The sequence below is a fragment of the Apodemus sylvaticus genome, chromosome 2, assembly GCF_947179515.1.
Source record: "Apodemus sylvaticus chromosome 2, mApoSyl1.1, whole genome shotgun sequence".
NCBI classification, from domain to species: Eukaryota; Metazoa; Chordata; class Mammalia; order Rodentia; family Muridae; genus Apodemus; species Apodemus sylvaticus.
This window is the reverse complement of record NC_067473.1, coordinates 158,267,494-158,289,376: the sequence shown is the minus strand read 5'-3', so window position 1 is coordinate 158,289,376 and position 21,883 is coordinate 158,267,494. Positions and strand designations below refer to the sequence as shown.

Here is a 21,883-nt window from a genome sequence, read left to right as displayed (position 1 = left end):
CTTGAAATCCTCTATCAGCATCAGCTGTTTGTTTGTTTCAAATATGTGGTCCTGCTCATGTTATGGTCGATGGCTCTATATTGATATGCATACAGGTAGCATGAAGTAAGCTCAGTGGGAAAAAAAACAAAATAGAAATAAAGTTAGGATAAAGCATTATTGGAGGGACAGAGAGGAGTTGCCGGGGAAGTAATTGGGGTAGATTTGATTAAAATACATGATATGCATATATGATGTTCTCAAGTAATAAACAATATTTACTAAACAAATGGAACAAAGAGAAAAATATTAAACTCTCAAAGTCAACTTTTACTTTCTTTCATAAACAAATATAATTTTCATATTGTCTGATTTCCCCTCAACATCAATTCAACATTTCTCATTCTCTCATATTGTTCATGTCCACTCATGTTCTAAATATATTATGTGTACAGTATATCTGTATTTTCTCTCAGAAAAAAATAACTTATTCATTAATTGTTTTTCAATATCATGTTTCAGTGAATATATACACAGACATTTTCTAGAGAATTCAACTATTTCTTTGTGCAAAATATAGGTCTTAAAGGTATATTTGGAAATTTAAGGGTTGAGTGTAATAAAACAATCTGCCTCATTTTCAGGTATGGATCAATGCTTCAAATGTCCTGAAGATCAGTATTCAAATAAGCAGAAGAATCAATGTCTCCCTAAAATTATAGCATTTTTATCCCATGAAGATACTCTGGGAGTGGTTTTGGTCTCTGTGGCCATTAGTTTATCTGCCTTTTCAGCCATGATTTTAGGATTATTCATTCACTATCGGGACACACCCATTTTCAGAGCAAATAACAGAAATCTCAGTTATGTCCTCCTTGTTTCTTTAGTGCTCTGTTTCTTTTGCTCATTGACATTCATTGGGCAACCCAGAACAGTCACTTGTGTCTTGAGACAAATGATTTTTGGGGTTGTATTTTCTGTTGCTGTTTCTGCTATCTTGGCAAAGACCTTCATTGTGGTAATGGCCTTCAAAACCATCAAACCAGGAAGCACTTTACAAATGTGGATGGTGACCCGAGTCTCAACTGCTATAGTCTGCTGTGGTTCCATCATTCAAGTGTGCATCTGTGCAATCTGGCTGGGAACATATCCTCCCTTCCCTGATGTTGACATGCAGTCAGAGTATGGGCAAATCATCCTCTTGTGTAATGAGGGTTCCACCCTTGCTTTCTATTGTGTTCTGGGGTACTTGGGCTTTCTGGCCAGTCTCAGCTTGCTTATTGCTTTTCTGGCTAGAAGGCTACCTGACACCTTCAATGAGGCAAAAACAATCACATTCAGCATGATGGTTTTCTGTAGTGTGTGGATTTCTTTTATACCTACTTACCTGAGCTCCACAGGCAAAACCATGGTAGCTGTGGAAATATTTTCAATTCTGGCCTCCAGTGCTGGCTTACTAGGATGTATGTTTCTTCCCAAATGCTATATGATCCTACTGAGGTCAGGTAGCCATTTCAGAAAGAAGGTCTTTAAATAAATTCTTTACACAAAGGAATTTATTGTGATTTGTGTAAAATGAATCATGTCAGAATATCCAAAGAGTGGTGTGAAGCCCATGCATTTCATCAAAGAATGGCATCTCCAATTTACTCACCTGTTCCTGCCATCCTTTGAGCCAACTAGACACCATGAAGCCAGCCATCAAAGTTTAGGTAGTTGCCTACTAGTGGTGACTTTAGGTATGCTTAGTAGATGTTTCTTTATATCACATTTTTTTTTAATTTTTTAAACAATGTAACAGGACTGGGAATGTTAATTTTAAGAATGAGAGCACATCATTTGTGTGGAATAAAAGTAACAGATTTTTTAAAATGTTATTCTTCTCTGTTAGTCATGCAGGCTTACTCTTTATATTCAATAGAGGTTAATTTCAATGCAATCATGAGTTCTATAACAGAAATTTCATGGTTGCTGTTTCTCAGTTCTGAAGGGCCTGACAAAGAACACAGTTTATCATGTAAGTTTCACCATCTTGGGATGTTTTTGATGTCTTCTCTATGCTCAGGTAAAACAACATCGATGCACGATTAGGAAGAGTCCCAGTGGAAACACAGAGAGTTTTATCATGAGGATATCCAAAAGATCAGTGGATGGAGTCTCCTGAGATAGTTAACAGTCACCATGGGAAGTGATTTTCTCTTCCAGAGTTAGGAGTTTTACATTGTCTTCACAGAGTGAAAGCTGATATCACTTACAATCATTGGAATCTACTATCAAGGATAGACTATATCATGGTGGCATGGACAAGAGGTATAAGGCCAGGTATTCAACAGGACTTGGAGATTCATAGAATTTTATATCCTAGACCATGTAATTTTCAGGAAATTTCCTTTATCTAGCAAAGGACTTGTTTTAAACATGATTACCAGGCCAAGCCCAGTTCAAACTAAAGTTGTACCTTGCAACACTGCAGGGGATTATTGCTCAACCCTCCTCAAAAACCAGCACAGAAAAGACTACTTGGCCAAAGTGGTTTTCATTATGTTTTGGAACAAAGCTTATTTATGTCTTCCTTAGTTTTTAAATCAAGAGTGTGTTTTTACTCTGTAATGTTGGATACATTACGATCTTAAGATCAAGGAGCATTTAGGGTCTTTCAAGTCTACCTTTTCTCTCAGTTATTGCTTATCTTTAACTTAGGCAAACTTATGTCATACTAGACTGAGTTTCTTTTATTTGGCCATCAAAGCAATACAGAAGATCCCATGGGAATCTTGTTTGTTAGTGGTATAGTAAAATTTGTTCCAAGATATTACTTGATGGACATAGATACTTGGATTCAAATTGTCTGAAACTGTTCACTCATGGGGTTTTACTCCCTCAAAGAGGAAGACATCCCACTCTGAATAGCTGCTAGACATATGGACACCATAAGTGTAAAGAAATCCCTGTTTCCTAGAACCACTTCCTCTCTTGAATCCATGTACCATAGTGTTGTAAGCCAAGCACAGCCCAGGGACATTTCCAAGTGGATGGCAGGAATCTCACATCCTGGTTGAAGTTATCTGAAAGATTATATAATTTTTCATCAAATATATGTTGCTAACTAAATCTTTAGACATTCAAGTATGTTGTAAATTGTTACATTGTGTCAATTACTGTATGGTTAATGGAGACTACTCATCATCCAGTAAATTCTTAAAACCAATATAAATTTACTGCTTGATTTTGACTTTTAAGTACATGGAGGAATAATGGATTAAAATCTCATAAATTCTTTAGAGAATTTTCATTATATAAACAATCATTTTGCACCACTTTCCATAAGAAATATTATAATGATTCGAGCCCACTTTTTCCCTTCTTCAAGCATGTTCCCTTACTTGCAGTTTTCTAGAGGGATGTCTTAGTGTAAGATTTGTGTTGATTCCTTTGTTGTACCTTTACCAGTTATTTTCATGTCTATGTTATACATTGTACAATTGTCAGTTTTCAGTTCATGTAAATGTGGCATACTTCATGTATTCTCTGATTTACAGCTTTTCTTAAGACAGCTTTAGGAGTTTACACATGTCATCATCTATATTGTAGCTATATTCAGTCTTTTCCACTAAGGAGTATTAAATCTCTGTACATAAAATTATTTCAATAAGCATCAGATACTCTTTATGGTACAAATTGGAACTTTTATCATTTTCCTATCACAAGTAAAGTTTATTCTATTTCTGGAATAGTCTATTGGTATATACCCATACATATTATCTAGAATTTTACTTTATATTCATTGTTAAATTAGGAAATATTAATTTGTCATCACCTACCAAATTGTTTTCTAAATTTTATTTGAATAATTCAGTCTTCAATAAAGTCTTTAAAAGATGTAATCCTTACTTAGTCATTGTTATAGTTAACTTCCTTCACATTGCGATTATAAAATGGTGTTGCATTTTGTCTTAATTTATACTGAAACAGTGAACAATCAGATTGCAATTTATAACTTTTTGGGAAATTCTACAGGTACACAATGATATAAAAATAGTTTTCTTTATTCATCCCATCTATGATTTTCAGGGCTTCCTCAGTATCTCAAATAGTGTTCTCTTTTCATGGCTGCTCTCTGACTTCATCCTTCAATGTTTTCTTTTCCTTTCTCTCTGTCTCCTACCTCACAGGATATAACAATAAATAGTATTATTCAATGCTTAATGTTTCTTAAATTATACTTTATATTTTGTTAGAGGGAAAGAGCATGATTATCTCTATGAATAACGTTAGCCTCCTAGTTTCTTTATACATTTGTATAATGAGTCCAAATAAAAGTGTTTGCAGAATATGACATAGTGTTTTTAAATGTCATCTTCTATTTTAGTGGGAAGCCATATGAATTTCAGTTAGAGTTCAAGTACTGGGCACATATGCTCTGTCTTTCCATTGATTTTTAACACTGAATTAGAGACAGGGTCCACTGCATCCCTTCTGTTTTTCCTACATCAACATATAATAAGTACCTTCTCCATGTTGATCCTATCTTACTTTCTCCTCCCATCAGTCCGTTAGTTGTTTTTTTTTTTTTTTTTGGCCAGATATGACTTTACTTTCACCATTTATGTTTTACGATTACCAAACTATTAATTTATATACAATACTAATTTCTGTATTTTAATAATACTTTAATTTTAATGATGCTTATTCTAATGGTAAGCAGGATGCCACTGGAATTTGTATGGAGTTACTCTGTCCCTGTAGATTGCTTTTGCTACAATAATTTTTTACAACAGTGTTTCCTTGAATACATGAGTATAAGAGGTCTTTGCATATTCTGGTGCCTTCTTTAATTTCATTTTTTCAATGCATTAAAGTATTTATTATTGAACTCTTCCACTTTCTTGGCTAGGTACATTCCAAGAAATGTGTTTTTAGGAGTTTATTTTTAAGGAATGTTTTCCTGATTTACATTTTAGTGTATTTGTTATTGGTTATAGATGATATCAATTCTTATAATATTAGGTTTGTATCTTGACACTTTTCTAGACTTATTTTTCTATATTCTTTGTCTACATTCCCAATGATTTCCCTTTTCCTGGTTCCACCACCACCCCCATAATTCCCATAAGGTCTCTTACCTTTGCCCATTCCCCAATCACCCCCCTCACATTTCTGTCGTGATACTCCCATAAAATGCTGCATCAAGCCTTGCTATGACCAGTGCCTTCTCCTTCCTTCTTTTTGGGAATCATTTGATATATTAATAGTGTCTTGAGTATTTAGATCTTCTGGGCTAACTAATATCCACTTGTCAGTGACTGCATTCCATGTGTATTCTTTTGTGATTGTGTTACCTCATTTAGGATGATATTTCCCAGTTCAAACCATTTGCCTAAAAATTTCATGAATTCATTGTTTTTCATTGTTGAGTAGTATTCCATTGTGTAAATATTCCACATTTTCTATATCCATTCCTTCATTGAGGGACATCTTTTTTCTTTCTAGCTTCTGGCTATTATAAATAAGGCTGCTAGGACCACAGTGGAACATGTGTCCTTATTGCATGCTGGGGAATCTGATGGGTATATGCCCAGAAGTGGTATAACAGGGTATTCCAGAGATGTCATGCTCAGTTGTCTGAGGAACCACCAGACTGATTTACAGAGTGGTTGTACCAGCTTGCAATCCCACCAGTAGTGGAGGAGTTTTCCTCTTACCACATCCTCTCCAACACCTGCTGTCTCCTGAGTTTGTAATCTTAGCCATTCTGACTGATGTGAGGTGAAATCTCAGGGTTGTTTTGATTTGCCTTTTCCTAATGACTAATGATGTTGAACATTTCTTAAGGTGCTTCTCAGCCATTCAAAATTCTTTAGGTGAAAATTTTCTGTTTAGCTTTGTACCCATTTTATAATAGGCTTAATTGGTCTCTTGAGTCTAACTTCTTGAGTTCTTTGTATATGTTGGATATTAGACCTCTGTCAGATATAGAGTTTGTGAAGATCTTTTTCTAATTTGTTGGTTGCTGTTTTGTCTGCTTCACAGTGTTCTTTGCCTTACAGAACATTTGTAATTTTATGAGGTCCCATTTGTCAACTCTTGATCTTAGAGCATAAGTTATTTGTGTTCTGTTCAGGAACTTTTCCCCTGTGCCCATGTCCTCAAGGGTCTTCCACAGTTCCTTTTTTATTAGTTTCAGTGTGTCTGATTTTATATGGAGGTCCTTTATCCACTTGGAATTGAGCTTAGTACAAGGAGCTAAGGATGGATCCATTCGCATTCTTCTGCATGCTGATCTCCAGTTGAACCAGCACCATTTGTTGAAAAGTCTATCTTTTTTTCCACTGGCTGGTTGTAGCTCCTTTGTTGAAGATCAAGCGACCATAGGTTTGTGGGTTCATTTCTGGGTCTTCAATTCTATTCCATTGATCTACCTGCCTGTCACTGTAACAATACCATGCAGATTTTAACACTATTGCTCTGTAGTACTGCTTGAGGTCCTGTATACTGATTTCCCCAGAAATTCTTTTACTGTTGAGAATAGTTTTAGCTGTCCTGGGTTTTTTTGTTATTCCAGATGAATTAGAGAATTGCACTTTCTAAATCTATAAAGAAATGAGCTGGAATTTTGATGGGGATTGCATTGAATCTGTATATTGCTTTTGACAAGTTGACCATTTTTACTGTATAAATCCTGCAAATCCACGAGCACAGAAGATTTTTCCATTTTCTGAGTTCTCCAATTTTTCTTCTTCAGAGACCTGAAGTTCTCTTCATACAGATCTTTCACTTATTTTGTTAGAGTAGCACCAAGACACTTTATATTGTTCTTGGCTATTTTGAAAGGTGTCATTTCTCTAATTTCTTTCTCAGCCTGCTTATTTTTTGATTTTAGAAAGGCTACGGATTTGCGTGAGTTGATTTTATTACCAGCCGCTTTTCTGAAGTTGTTCATCAGATGTAGGAGTTCTCTGGTAGAATTCTCTGGCGGACAGCATATGGAACCTTGTGAAGTTGGACTGGATGTACTTTTTCATTATGATATAGATATAGCTACAAGCCTGTGGGAGTCAAGGAGTGGCCTGTGGTAGTTTAAATAAGAATGGCTGGCTGGCCTGAGGTGGTAATCCCCTTTAATGTCAGCATTTGGGAGGCAGAGGCAAGTGAATCTCCGAGTTCAAGGCCAGACTGGTCTAAGGAGTGAATTCTAGTACAGCCAAGACTACACAGAGAAACTCTGTCTCAAAAGACAAACAAAAAAGCAACTACAAAAACAAAGAAAGCCCCAGCCATAGCCTAATATATTAAATGCTTAATCATTTTAGGTCACTTAAGTATACTATCATATCATCTGCGAATACTGATAGTTTCACTTCTTCCTTTCCAATTTCTATCCCTTTGATCTCCTTATGTTCTCTAATTGCTCTAGCTAGAACTTGAAGTACTTTATTGAAAAGATATGGAGACAGGGTCAGCCTTGTCTAGTCACTGATTTTAGTGGGATTGTTTCAACCTTCTCTTCATTTAGTTTGATGTTGGCTACTGCTTTGTTGTACATTGCTTCTACTATGTTTAGATATGGGCCTTGAATTCCTGTTCTTTCCAAGACTTTTAGCATGAAAGGATGCTGAATTTTGTCGAAAGCCTTTTCAGCATTGAATGAAATGACCATGAGCTATTTTCTTTGAATTTTTTTTATGTAGTAGATTGCATTGATGGATTTCCATATATTGAACCATCCCTGCATCCCTGAGACGAAGCCTACATGATTATGGTTAATGATCATTTTAATGTGTTCTTGGATTCAGTTGGCAAGAATTTTATTGAGTATTTTGCATCAATATTCATGAGGGAAATTCGAGTTATCTTTTGTTGATGGCTGTTTCGGTGATTTTGGTATCAGCGTGCTTGTGGCTTCAATGAGTTGGTTAGTGTTCTTTCTACTTCTATTTTCCTAGTCTTTTTCAAAAATATTTATGAGGTAGAGTTTTAGGATCTGGCATTAATAGAATCATGCCAGCTTAAAGTAAAGACATGCTGGCCTCTAACTTATGTATCTGTATTTTTTTTTATTGCTTTCTCTTGTCTTATTCATGAAGCTCTGTATTCAGTGGGAGTAGAGAAGACAGACACCCTTTTTTTTATTCTTTATTTTATAAGAAATGCTTGAAGTTCCCCCCATTCAGTAATATGTATAGATGACTGGCTTTGGGTTCATTATTCTTCGCTTTTCTTTGTTGAGATTTTTTTCCTTCTCTTTTGAGTGTCTTCAGATGTTTTGAAGTTTGAAGAATGTTGTATTTTATCAGAACCTTTTTCATCTAATTATTTGATTGTGGGATTTCTGTGCTTGAGTTCATTTACTCCAGTTCCTTGGGATCAGACACCCTCTTCTCAACTCTGTGGGAACTGGACAAGGGATAGGCAAAACATATGCACACACACACACACACACACACACACACACACACACACATACACACACACACAAACACTGAATTAAGATCAAGAAAAAAATATCAAGGCATAGTGATACATATGTTTTAACCCAGCACTTGGGAAGAAGATATACATGGATCTCTATGAATATGTATCCAGCCTAGTCTACATAGTGAGTTCTAGGACAGCTAAAGCTGCATATGACTCAATGTGTAATATTTGGAAATCACCTCCATTTTCCTCATAGATTTTTCTCAGTTTATTCCCTGCTACATAGCAAACAATGCCAGTGAGGAGACTGCTTGCTTTAAAGCCCATCAGTGTAGTTTTAAAAGGAGAAAAAACATTTTTCAGACAATGTATTGCTACAGTGAGTATCTTCGGTTAGCCTGGAACTCACTATGTAGACCAAGCTGGCCTTAAACTCACAGATACCTTCCTGCATCTGCCTGCCAAGTGTTGGGATTGAAGGCATTTATTATGAAGAAAGAAAATGCCTAGAAGCTTTAAATACTTCTTTAAATATCTAATACAAAAAATAAAATGAAAATATCATAAAAATACCTAAAAGCCTAGTAATTGTGAAAGAAGATACAGAATTATGTCTGTAATTAAATTATATAAATACTCATCTGGAAAATCCAATATAAACTGTAATGAGAAAATCAACAGTGGGATGCAAATTGTAAAAGAAGTCAAATATCTCTATTTCCATGTTGTGATACCATAAGATGGGGTCTTCAAATATTCTCTGAGAGAACAGATATAGCTGATAAACAGTTCCAGCAAAGTGGGTGGAAAAAAAGTTAAGTCTAAGAAATAGCTGGCCTTTTTTTTATACAAATGATAAATTGGTTGAGAAAAAAATCTGGAATACAAAACAATTTGTAACAGTCAAAAATAACATAAAATATCTTCTGTAACTCTAACCAAGCAAGTGACAAATATGTATGACAAGAACTTCCAATCCCTTTAGAAAAAAATCAGAGAATATATCAGAAGATAGAAAGATCTCTTGTGCATCTGTATAGGTTGGATAACATAGTGGAAATGACGATCTTACCAAAGCCATCTAATGGTTCAGTACAACTCCTATTAAAATTCCAATACAATTTTTTTTATAGAACTTTAAGGAGGAATTCTCAATTTCTTATGCAAAAGCAATACAAGGAAAGAGAGAAAGAAACAATCAAAAACTCACTAAATCTGAAGCAATCCTGAGGAAGAAAAAACTTTCACGAGAAATTACAAACTGTCATTTCAAGTTGTACTACAGAACCACAGTGGTATTGGTATGGAAAAATACACGTTGATCAATAGAATTGAATGAAAGTTCAAGAAATAAACCCGCAGGTCGCCTGCCACCATCTTGGCTACAGGAGCTCAGCCAGGGAAGCGCCTGACCTACAGGGAGTCCTGAGGTTAGAAGGAGCACTCCTGGTCTGAAGTTGCCAGCTACCATCTTGGCACAGTCAGCTCAATCAGGTATGCAGAGGGCACCAGAGTGAAGGATTGCCCAGGACACATCCTGCTTGGGTTGCTTCCCCACAAGGGAGCAGAGCAGCTCTACAGCTGCCTGGTCACATATCCTGCAGGGAGCATCTGACCTGCAGGAAGTCCTGTGGTTTGATGGAGCCCCGTTGTCCAAGGACACTAGCCACCATCTTGGCTCCAGGATCTCAGCCAGGGAAGCACCTGACCTGCAGGGACTCCTGTGGCTAGACAGAGCCCTGCATTCTGAGGTCTCTAGCTACCATCTTGGTGCAGGCAGCACAACCAGGCCCACAGGAGGTTCAAACACCAGTCAGTGACAACAGGACTTACACCAGAGATATCCAGATGGCAAAAGGCAAATGCAGAAATGTTACTAACATAAATCAAGGTAATATGGTAGCATCTGAATGCAATTCTTCAATAACAGCAAGTCCTAGATACCCCAACACACCAGAAAAACAAGATTTGGATTTAAAATCACTCATCATGATGATGTTAGAGGAACACAAGGAGAACATAAATAAATCTCTTAAAGAAATACAGGGGAACATGAATAAGTTAGAAGCCCTTACAATGGAAACACAAAAATCACTTAAGGAAATTCAGAAGAATATGGTTCAACAGCCAGAAGCCAATATAGAGGAAATGCAAAAGTCACTTAAAGAAATTCAGGAGAAATTGAGTCAACAGGCAGAAGTCATGAAAGGGGAAACACTAAAATATATTAAATAATTACAGGAAAACACAAACAAGTGAAGGAACTGAGCAAAGCCATGCAGGATCTAAAAACAGAAGTAGAAACAACTAAGAAATCATAAAGGGAGACAACTTTGGAGATAGAAAACTTTGGGAAGAAATCAGGAGCCATAGATGCAAATATTATCAACAGAATACAAGAGATGGAAAAATCTCATATGTGGAAGATACCATAGAAACCATTGAGTCAACTGTGAAAGAAAATACAAAAAGCAAAAAGCTTGTAACGCAAAACACTCCAGGAAATCCAGGACACAATGAGAAGGCCAAACCTAAGGATTATAGTTATAGATGAGAGTGAAGATTTACAAATAGGGCCAGCAACTATCCTCAACAAAATTATGGAAGAAAACTTCCCCAATCTAAAGAGAGAGTTGCCCCTGAACATATAAGAAGCCTACAGAACTCCAAACAGCATGAACCAGAACAGAAGTGTCTCCTGTCACATAATAATCAAAACCCCACATGTACTAAACAAAGAAAGAATATGAAGAGAAGTAAGAAAAAACGGCCAAGTAACATATAAAGTAAGATTGATTGGAATTATACCAGACTTCTTACCAGAGCCCATGAAAGCTAGAAGATCCTGGGCAGATCTCATGCAGACTCTAAGAGAACACAAATGCCAGCCAAGATTACTATACCCAGCAAAACTCTCAATCACCATAGATAGAGAAAACAAGATATTCCATGATAAAACCAAATTTACACAACATCTTTCCAAAAACCCAGCCCTCCAAAGGATAAAAGGTGGAAAACACCAATACAAGGAGGAAAACTACACTCTGGAAAAAGCAAGATAGTAAACTTCTTTCATCAAGCCAAAAGAAGATGACCACTCAAATATAAAAAGAACATTAAAAAAAAACAGGAAGTAATAATCACTATTCTTTAATATCTCTTAACATCAATGAACTCAATTTCCCAATAAAAAGACATAGACTAATAGACTGGACACATAAACAGGACCCTACATTTTGCTGCTTACATGTAACACACCTCAGTGCCAAAGACAAACACTACCTTAGAGTAAAAGTCTGGAAAATAATTTTACAAGCCAATGGTCTCAGGAAAGAAGCCGGAGTAGCCATTCTAATATTAGATAAAATTGACTTTCAACCTAAAGTCATCAAAACAGACAGGGAAGGACATTTTCTACTGGTCAAAGGAAAAATCCACCAAGAAGAACTCTCCATTCTGAACATCTATGCTCCAAATGCCAGGGTACCCTCATTTGTCAAAGGAACTTTACTAAAGTTCAAAGCACACATTGCTTCTACCACAATAATTGTGGGTGACTTCAATGCTCCACACTCCCCAAAGGATAGAGCAAGAAAAGAGAAACTAAATAGGGACACAGTGAAACTAATTGAAGCATTGGACCAATTAGCTTTAACATATATATATAATTTCAACCTAAAGCAAAAGAATATACCTTTTTCTCAGCACCTCATGATACCTTATACAAAATCGACCATATAATTGGTCACAAGACATACGTCAACAAATATAAAAGGATCAAAATAATCCCATGTCTCCTATCAGATCACTCTGGAATAAGACTAGTCTTCAATAGCAACAAAACATGAGAAAACCCACTTACCCATGGAGGCTGACCAACACTCTACTCAATGATACCTTGACCAAAGAAGAAATAAAGAAAGAAATCAAAAACTTTTTATAATTTAATGAAAATGAAGGTACAACATACCCACATTTATGGGACACAATGAAAGCAGTGCTAAGAGGAAAACTTATAGCTCTTAGTGCCTGCAAAAAGAAACTGGAGAAAGCATACACTAGCAGCTTAACGGCACACCTGAAAGCCCTGAATCAAAAAGAAGCTAGTTCACCCAAGACGAGTAGAAGACAGGAAATCATCAAACTCAGGGCTGAAATCAATCAAGTGGAAGCAAAAAGAACCACACAAAGAATCAACAAAACCAGGAGTTGGATCATTGAGAAAATCAAAAAGATAGATAAACCCTTAGCCAGACTAACCAAAGGGCACAGAGACAGCATCCGAATTAACAAAATTAGAAATGAAAAGGGGGATATAACAACAGAAAGTGAGGAAATTCAAAAAATCTTCAGTTCCTACCTCAAAAGTATATACTCAACACAACTGGTAAATCTGGAGGAAGTACTTAATTTCCTAGTCAGATACCAAATACCAAACTTAAATCAGGATCAAATACATCAACTAAAAACAGTTCCATAACCACTAAATAAATAAAAGGGGTCATAGAAAGTCTTCCAATGAAAAAAGCACAGGATCTGATGGCTTTATTGTAGAATTCTATCAGACCTTCAAAGAAGATATAACACCAATACTCTTCAAATTATTCCACAAAATAGAAACAGAAAGAATACTACCCAACTTGTTCTATGAAGCCAAAATTAAGTTAATCTCAAAACCACACAAAGATCCAACAAAGAAGGAAAACTACAGGCCAATATCCCTTATGAATATCGATGCAAAAACACTCAATAAAATTCTTGCCAACCAAATCCAAGAACACATCAAAACGATTATTCACTATGATCAAGTAGGCTTCATCCCAGGGATGCAGGGATGGTTCAATATACGGAAATCCATCAATGTGATCCACCACATAAACAAACTCAAAGATAAAAATACATGGTCATTTCATTAGATGCTGAAAAAGCATTTGACAAAATTCAGCATCCTTTCATGCTAAAAGTCTTGGAAAGGAGAGGAACTCAAGGCCCATATCTAAACATAGTAAAAGCAATAAACAGCAAACAGGTAGCCAACATCAAACTAAATGGAGAGAAAATTGAAGCAATCCCACTAAAATCAGGGACTAGACAAGGCTGCCCCCCTCTCCATTTCTTTTTAATAGAGCATTTGAAGTTCTAGCTGGAGCACTTAGACAACATAAGGAGGTTAAAGGAATACAAATTTGAAAGGAAGAAGTCAAACCATCACTATTTGCAGATGATATGACAGTATACTTATGCAACCCAAAAAACTGCACCAGAGAACTCCTATAGCTGATAAGTTCAGCAAAGTGGCTGGTTATAAAATCAACTCAAGCAAATCAGTAGCTTCCTATACTCAAAGGATAAGCAGGCTAAGAAAGAAATTAGGGAAATGACACCCTTCACAATAGCCACAAACAATATAAAGTATTTTGGGGTGACTCTAACAAAGCAAGTGAAAGACCTGTATGAGATGAACTTCATGTCTGTGAAGAAGGAAATTGAAGACCTAGAAAATGGACAAATCTTCCATTCTCCTGGCAGGAAATTGGCACATTAATCGAGTAAAAATGGCCATCTTTTTTTGGCCAATCTACAGATCTACAGATTCAATGCAATCCCCATCAAAATCCCAACTAATTTCTTCATCGAGTTAAAAAGAGCAATTCCCAAATTCATCTGGAATAACAAAAAACCCAAGAGAGCAAAAAATATTCTCAACAGTAAAAGAACTTCCCAGGGATTCAGGATACAGGACCTCAAGCAGTACTATAGAGCAATAGTGTTAAAAACTGCATGGTATTGGTACGGTGACAGGCAGGTAGATCATTGGCATAGGATTGAAGACCCAGAAATGAACCCACACACCTATGGTCACTTGATCTTTGACAAAGGACCTGAAACTTTCCAGTGGAAAAAAGATAGCCTTTTCAACAGATGGTGCTGGCTCAATTGGATGTCAGCTTGCAGAAGAATGCGAATTGATCCATTCTTATCTCCTTGTACTAAGCTCAACTCCAAGTGGATCAAGGACCTCCACATAAAATAAGATACACTGAAATTAATAGAAAAGAAACTGGGGAAGACCATTGGGGACATGGGCACAGGGGAAAATTTCCTGAATAGAACACCAAGAGTTATGCTCTAAGATTAAGAATTGACAAATGGGACCTCATAAAATTACAAAGATTCTGTAAGGTGAATAACAATGTCAAGTAGACAAAACAGCAAACAACAAATTGGGAAAGGATCTTCACCAACCCTACATCTGACAGAGGGCTAATATCCAATATATACAAAGAACTGAAGAAGTTAGATGCCAGAGAACCAAATAATCCTATTAAAAATGGGGTACAGAGCTAAACAAAGAATTTTCACATGAAGAACTTCAAATGGATGAGAAGTACCTTAAAAAATGTTCAACATCATTAGTCATTAGGGAAATGCAAATCAAAACAACCCAGAGATTTCACCTTACACCAGTTAGAATGGCTAAGATTAAAAATTCAGGAGACAGTAAGTATTGGCCAGGATGTGGAGAAAGGGGAACACTCCTCCACTGCTGTTGGCAATGAAATTTGGTACAACCACTCTGGAAATCCATCTGACAACTTGGCATAACACCTCCAGAGGACCCTGCAATACCACTCCTGGGCATATACCCAGTGGATTCCCTGGCATGTAATATGTACACATGCTCCACTATGTTCATAGCAGCCCTGATTATATTAGCCAGAAGCTGGAAAGAACCCAGATGTCCCTCAGTGGAGGTATGGATTCAGAAAATGTGGTATATTTACACAATGGATTACTACTCAGCAATAAAAAACAATGAATTCATGAAATTCTTAGGCAAATGGTTGGATCTGGAAAAAATCATCTTAAGTGAGGTAACCCAATCAGAAAAGAACAAATGGAATACAGTCACGGATAAGTGGATATTACCTCAGAAACTCTGAATATACAAGACACAATTCACGTGTCAAATGAAGCCCAGGAAGAAGGAAGGAGAAGTCCCATATCATGAAAAGGCTTGTTCCAGCATTGTAGGGAAGTACCAGGACAGAGAAGTATGAGGGGGCTGATGGGAGAATGGGGAAAAGGAAGAGGGCTTAGGGAACTTATTGGGAGAGGGGAACCAGGAAAGGGAAAATCATTTGGAACATAGAATATAGAAAATAAAAAATTATAATAAAAAATACATAAAAATAAAAAAAAGAAATAAACCCACACAAATATGGACACATGAATTTTGATAAAAAAAAAAGTCAAAACCATACAATGGAAAAAAGGCATCTTCAACAAATGCTCTAACTTAATGTTTCCATGTTGAGGATGAAAATAGATCCAGGTTTATCATGCTTCAGAAAACTCAAGCCCAAGTGAATGAAGGATCTTCACATACAACTGGGTAAATGAAATTTGATAGAAGTGACATACTCTTAAAGCAATGGTATAGTAGACAGTTATCTGAGTAGAACAGTAATGGCTTTCACTCAAAATCACCAAATGATTATTATAAAGAAGGTTGCTATGAACATAGTGGAACATGTGTCCTTATTACCTGTTGCAGTGTATTCTGGGTATATGCCCAGAAGTGGTATAGCTGGGTGTTTGGGTAGTACTTTGTTTAATTTTGGGGGCAATTACCTAACTGATTTCCAGAGCAGTTTTTCTGGCTTGCAATCCCAGCAGGAATGGAGGAGTGTTCCTCTTTGTCCACATCCTTACCAGCACTTGCTTTCACCTGAGTTTTTGATCTTAGTCATTCTGACTCGTGTGAGTTAGAATATCAGGGTTGTTTTGATTTGCATTTCCCAGATGATGTTAAACATTTCATTAGGTAATTTTTAGCCATTCCTAATTTCTCAGTTGAGAATTCTTTGTTACCCCATTTTTAATAGGGTAAGTTTGTTCTCTGGAGTCTAACTTCTTGGATTCTTTATATATACTGAATATTAGGCCTTGATCCGAGTTAGCATTGGTACAGATCTTTTCTTGATATGTTGGTTGCTCTTTTGCCCTATTGACAGTGTCATTTGCCTTACAGAAGCTTTGTGAGTTTTTGAGGTCCCATTTGCTAGTTCTTGATTTTAGAGCACAAGCTATTGATATTCTGTTCAAGAAATTTTCCCCTCTTCCTATGTGTTCAAAGCTCTTTGCCAATTTCTATGTTCATAGCAGCTTTATTTATAATAATCAGAAGCTGGAAAGAACCCAGATGTCCCTCAACAGAGAAATAGATACAGAAACTGTAGTACATTTACACAATGGAAAACTACTCAGCTATTAAAAACAATTAATTCACAATGAAATACTACTCACTCATTAAAAACATAGAATCCATGAAATTCTTAGGCAAATGGATGGAAATAGAAATATCATCCTGAGTGAGGTAACCCAATGACAAAATAGCACACATGGTATACACTCACTTATAAGTGGACATTAGCCCAGGAGTTCAGAATTCCCAAGATACAAATCACAGAACAAATGAGGCTCAAGAAGAAGGAAGAACAAAGTATGGACACTTTGGTCCTTCTTAGAGGGGGAACAAATAACCATGGGATGAGACATGCACAGTGTGTATTCAGTTATAAGTAGATATTAGCTATAAAATTCAGGTACCATGCTATACTTGTTGGCATCAGGAGCTGTTTACAGTTAGCCTCAGAATCAGTTGACAACGACCAGCTTGTGTCTGTTACCATGGCAACTGCCACACATTTCCTGGGCACTATTCAACCCCATCATGTGTGCATGGTAGTCTGCACCTATACCTGGCATCTCTGTCATAGCCCAGATAAAACACAGAGACTTGCTCTCTTTTTACTCTTCTTTGCTTCTCTCCCTTATATTAAAGAATGGGAACTGTGCTGGCCTGGTGTTCCAACTAAAAATATTTCATAAACCTGAAGAAGTTAAAATGATAAGAAGGTATAAGAAAAGATGCATGAGTCTTTTTTAGAAATGTGAATAATATAGCCATGAGAGACAGATAATCAAGGAGCATGGGAAGGAGCAGGATGTGGTGGACAATGAGGATGTTTAGGAACAGGTATGGGGAGTGACAGGAGAGAAGGTTAGATGGCCACAAAATTGTGTGAAAATATGTGACTGATATGGATGAGGTGGTGGTGGGAATTTCCTGGTATAAGAAAGGTGCCCAAGAATCAATGGTAGTGAAGGTGGCTTGATTAACAACACTGAGGATATGGAAACTGAAGAGGCTACCTATTGTAGCCAGGCAGGATTTAAAATGAAACAATAAAGACACCAACCATCCACAAAAAACCTTTAATTTAGCTTGTCTACATTAAATTCAGGCAAGGGGAATGAAGCAAAGACTGAGGGAATGACCAAATATTAATCATTCCATATTTACACCCAACCCATGGGCAAAGACTAATCCCTGACATTGTTAATGATATATTTTTCTGCAAGCAGGGAAGAGTCTAGCAAGGCTATTCTCTAAGAGACATGGCTTCCTAAATTGTGGGTGATTAGTGTCTAAAAAAATTGTCTGTTTCTCTCTCTTCATTCCTCCTTCTTCCCTCCCACTCTCCCTCCTTCCCACCATCTTTATTCACTCTCTCCCTCTTCTACTGCTACCCTTCCCCTATTCTATTGCTACCCTTCCCCTCTTCTGTGTACAGTGCTGGTGTTACTGGCAGTATTCATATAAAAAGAATGGAAATTGATCCAGTTTTATACCCTTGTAGAAAGATCAAGTCCAAGTGGATCAAAGGCCGCCACATAAAAACAAATATACTGAAACTAATAGAAAAAGATGGGTAAGAGCCTCAAAAACACAGCCGCAGGGGAAATTTTCCTGAACAGAACACCAATGGCTCAGACTCTAAGATCAACAAATGACAAAGGGGACCTCTTGAATCTGAAAAGCATCTCTAAGGCAAAGGACACTGTCAATAGTACCAAAATGCTAACTACAGACTGGGCAAAGATCTTTACTAACCCTACATCTGATAGAGGGGTAATATGCAAAATATACAAGAACTCAAGATGTTAGACTTCAGAAAACCAAATAACCCAATTAACAATGGGGTACAGAGCTAAATAGAAAAATTTCTACTGATGAATTGTGAATGGCTGAGTAGCATCTAAAGCAATGTTCAACATCCTTTAGTCATCAGGTGAATTCAAATCAAAACAAAGCTGAGATCCAATTTTACACCAATCATAATTTCTAAGATCAAAACCTCATGCTAGTGAGTATGTGGATCAAGAGAAACACTCTTCCTTTTCTGGTAGGTTTGAAACCTGGTAGAACCATTTTGTAAATCAACCTGACAGTTTCTCAGAAAGTCGAAAATAGTTCAATCTGAAGATCTAGGAATGTAACACCTGAGCTTATACCCTAAAGGTGCTATAACATATGACAAGGACACATGGTCCTCTATATTCTTAGCAATATTTATAATAAGCAGAAGCTAGACACAACCCAGATGTTCCTCAAAAGAAGATTGGATACAGAAAATATTGTACATTGACACAATTAAATATAAATTGGCTATTAAAAAACGAGAACATCACAAAATTTGCAGGCCGATAGGTGGAACTTTAAAAAATAGACCTGAGTAAGGTAACCCATAGCTTATAGAACATACATAGTATGTACTTTCTGATAAGTGGGTATTAGGCAAAAAGTACAGAATACCCATGATACAAATCAAAGACCACATGAAACTTGACAGGAAGGAAGACACAAGTCTGGATGCTTCAATGCCATTTTTCAAGGGGGAACCAAATAATCACAAGAGGAAGAGGGAGGGAAGGACCTTAGTGGGAGGGAGAGGAAGAAGCAACAGAACAGGACAGATCAGGTATGGAGTGTGTTGGGGGACAGTAGAGAATCCGAGACCACTAAGAGATTGAATAGAAATATGTAGGATTATGGACTGAGGAATGAGAGAAAACACTAGAACAGACCAGACACCAGAAATGAGGGAAGCTCCCAGGACCCAATAGAGATTTCCTTAGTCAAAATGCCCAACAGCAGAAAGAGTACCTGTAGAGACTACTTCCAATAGATAGACATGGTTACCAGTTGAGGGATGGGGCTACCCACCCATCTTCAAGATTTTTAACCCAGAATTGTTCTTTTTCTACATGAAATGCAGGGACAAAAAATGGAGGAGACCGAGGAAAGACCTACTAGACACAACTCTCCCCTGGGTTCCATCCCAGCACAGACACCAAACCCAGACACTATTGCTGATGCCAAAATGTGCTTGTAGTCTGAGCCTGGTGTTTCTGTCCTGTGAGGGGCTCTAACAGCAGCTGCCTAAGACACAAACAGACACTTACAGCCAACCATTGGACTGAACCCAATTATTCCAATAGATGAGTTAGAGGAGGGACTGAAGGGGTTGAATGGGATTGCAATTGTGTAGGAAGAACAACAGTGTCAACTAATTGGACTGCTGAGAGCTGGCAGGGACTAAGCCACCAACCAAGCTTTACCTGGTCAGGTTTGTTGTTCCAGAAGCATATGTAACAAAGGACTAACTTGTAAGGCCTCACTGAGACAGGATATACCTAGTCCTGTAGAGGCTTGATGCCTCCAGAGAAATTAATGGTAGAGGGATGAGGTAGGATTATGGGTGGGGAAACATCCTCTTTGAGGCAAAAAGTACAAGGGATGAGGTGGTAGGGCTCATGAATGGGAGAAACTATAAAGGGGGACCATATTTGCAATGTAAATAAATAAAATAGATAATAAAAAGAATCTTTATTTGTGTACACATCAGAGCTGTCTCTCCCAAGGAATGATTCATGAGACCAACCTTGAGCCATTTTCTATTCCCTTTATACTGGACAATACCACATCGTTGGAGATCCTTTCATGTAAGTCCACTTACAGAAGCAAGACCAGGCAGTTAGTATTTTACAAAGCAGTTAAGGAATATTTTCTGGAGTGTTTGTTACAGAACATTTCATGTTTACAGTGTAGGGTGCAGCTCAAATTCCCAAACAACCTTTGTTATTGCCCAGACAGTAGGTTGTTCTCCACAAACATTGACAGCATACCACACTCACACTACTCACTGAGCACAGAGAAGATGATCAGGTGCCTACAGGAAGCAGTACCTTATTTGTCAAATTCTCAAAGGGAAACCAAACTTGCCACAAACCCATTTACTCTACAGTGGTGTCTTACATGTAAGATATGCAAGGGCAATATTGGAACAAAACTTGTTGGTGTGACTAACTAAGAAAGATTTGATTTAAGGTCTCCACTCCAAGATGAAATCCATACCTAACACTGCTTGTGTGACCAAATTTCTGAGACTAGATGGCCCAGGGAACTAAAGAAAAACAAAACCAAATAACAGTGCTCTAAACGAACAAGAGGCAAAAATCACTATTCCTTAATATGTCTTAACATCAACGGAATCAGTCCCTCAATAAAAAGTCATAGACTAACACAAAAGTCATAGACTAACATAGACTGGATACATAAACAGGTTCTACCATTTTCCTGCATACAAGAAAAGTCCCTCAGTATTAAAGAAAAAGACTACTGCCAGGAACCATCTTCACTTTGATCTCAATGCCAAGAACTCTCCATACAAGGAGCCATCCTCACCTAGATCTCAATGCCAGGAGATCTTGATTCCAGGAGTCATCCTCACTTATATCCTCTTGCCAGGAACCATTCTTATATAGATCTCAAAACCCCCTCCTTTTGAAGCTCATCTTTGGATAGATTACTATAGCAACCCCTTTCCACTTCACCTTCTCATGACTCCCTCTTATCATGCCAAAATTCCAGCAGCAATACCTAACTTTATGCAGAAATGATAAGAAACTGTTTCTTAGACATGATGCCAATCTCTTGAGCTTGTCCCCCCTTACCAAACCATGTAAGCTTCCCTTTATATTGGCTTGTGTAAAAAAAAAAAAAAATTGACAGCTTGATCGGAATCAGACTTGCTGTTCATTGTCTCATGTCTCTTGCCCCCTCGCCTTTTTCTTAGATAGTTCCAGAAACCCTGTTGACTGTCTTGTGGGTCGGTACAATCTGGTGTCCAACAGTGAAGTACCTATGGAACAGTTAAGAAGGATGCCGTAGGAAAGAAGGCCCTTCGAGTACAGTTCCACGAGCAGATTTGTTGGAAGCATGGTTGATCTGATGATGCGCTTTGACAGGGGAAAATCTCCATGGCAACAATGTCTCTTGGAAGTTGAGACTCCATGGGACATGTTTTAAGGCTCAAGACACAAGGGACTGGGTTAAGAAAATGAGATCTTAAGTACTTCTTTGAGAATTACTTAGGGTCTTAAGTATTATGTCAGACAAACTGTCCTGGTTCCCAGAGTAAGGAGCCATAGATAAGAAAATATGGGCTAGATTAAGTAATTGTTTTAGAGATTACTATGCAACTTTTGGTCCGGGGAAAAAAGTTCCAATTACTGTCTTTAACTACTGGTCTCTGATTAATGACATTATTCAGAATTCTTCCTGCTTCCAGGATCTAGT

The 21,883-nt window shown here is 37.3% G+C and overlaps 1 pseudogene; it reads left to right on the top strand.

Annotated features, from left to right (window-relative positions):
* LOC127677644 (vomeronasal type-2 receptor 26-like) overlaps window positions 1-1,516 on the top strand; it is a 43,433-nt pseudogene extending 41,917 nt beyond the window's left edge.
* The last annotated feature ends 20,367 nt before the right edge of the window (window positions 1,517-21,883 follow it).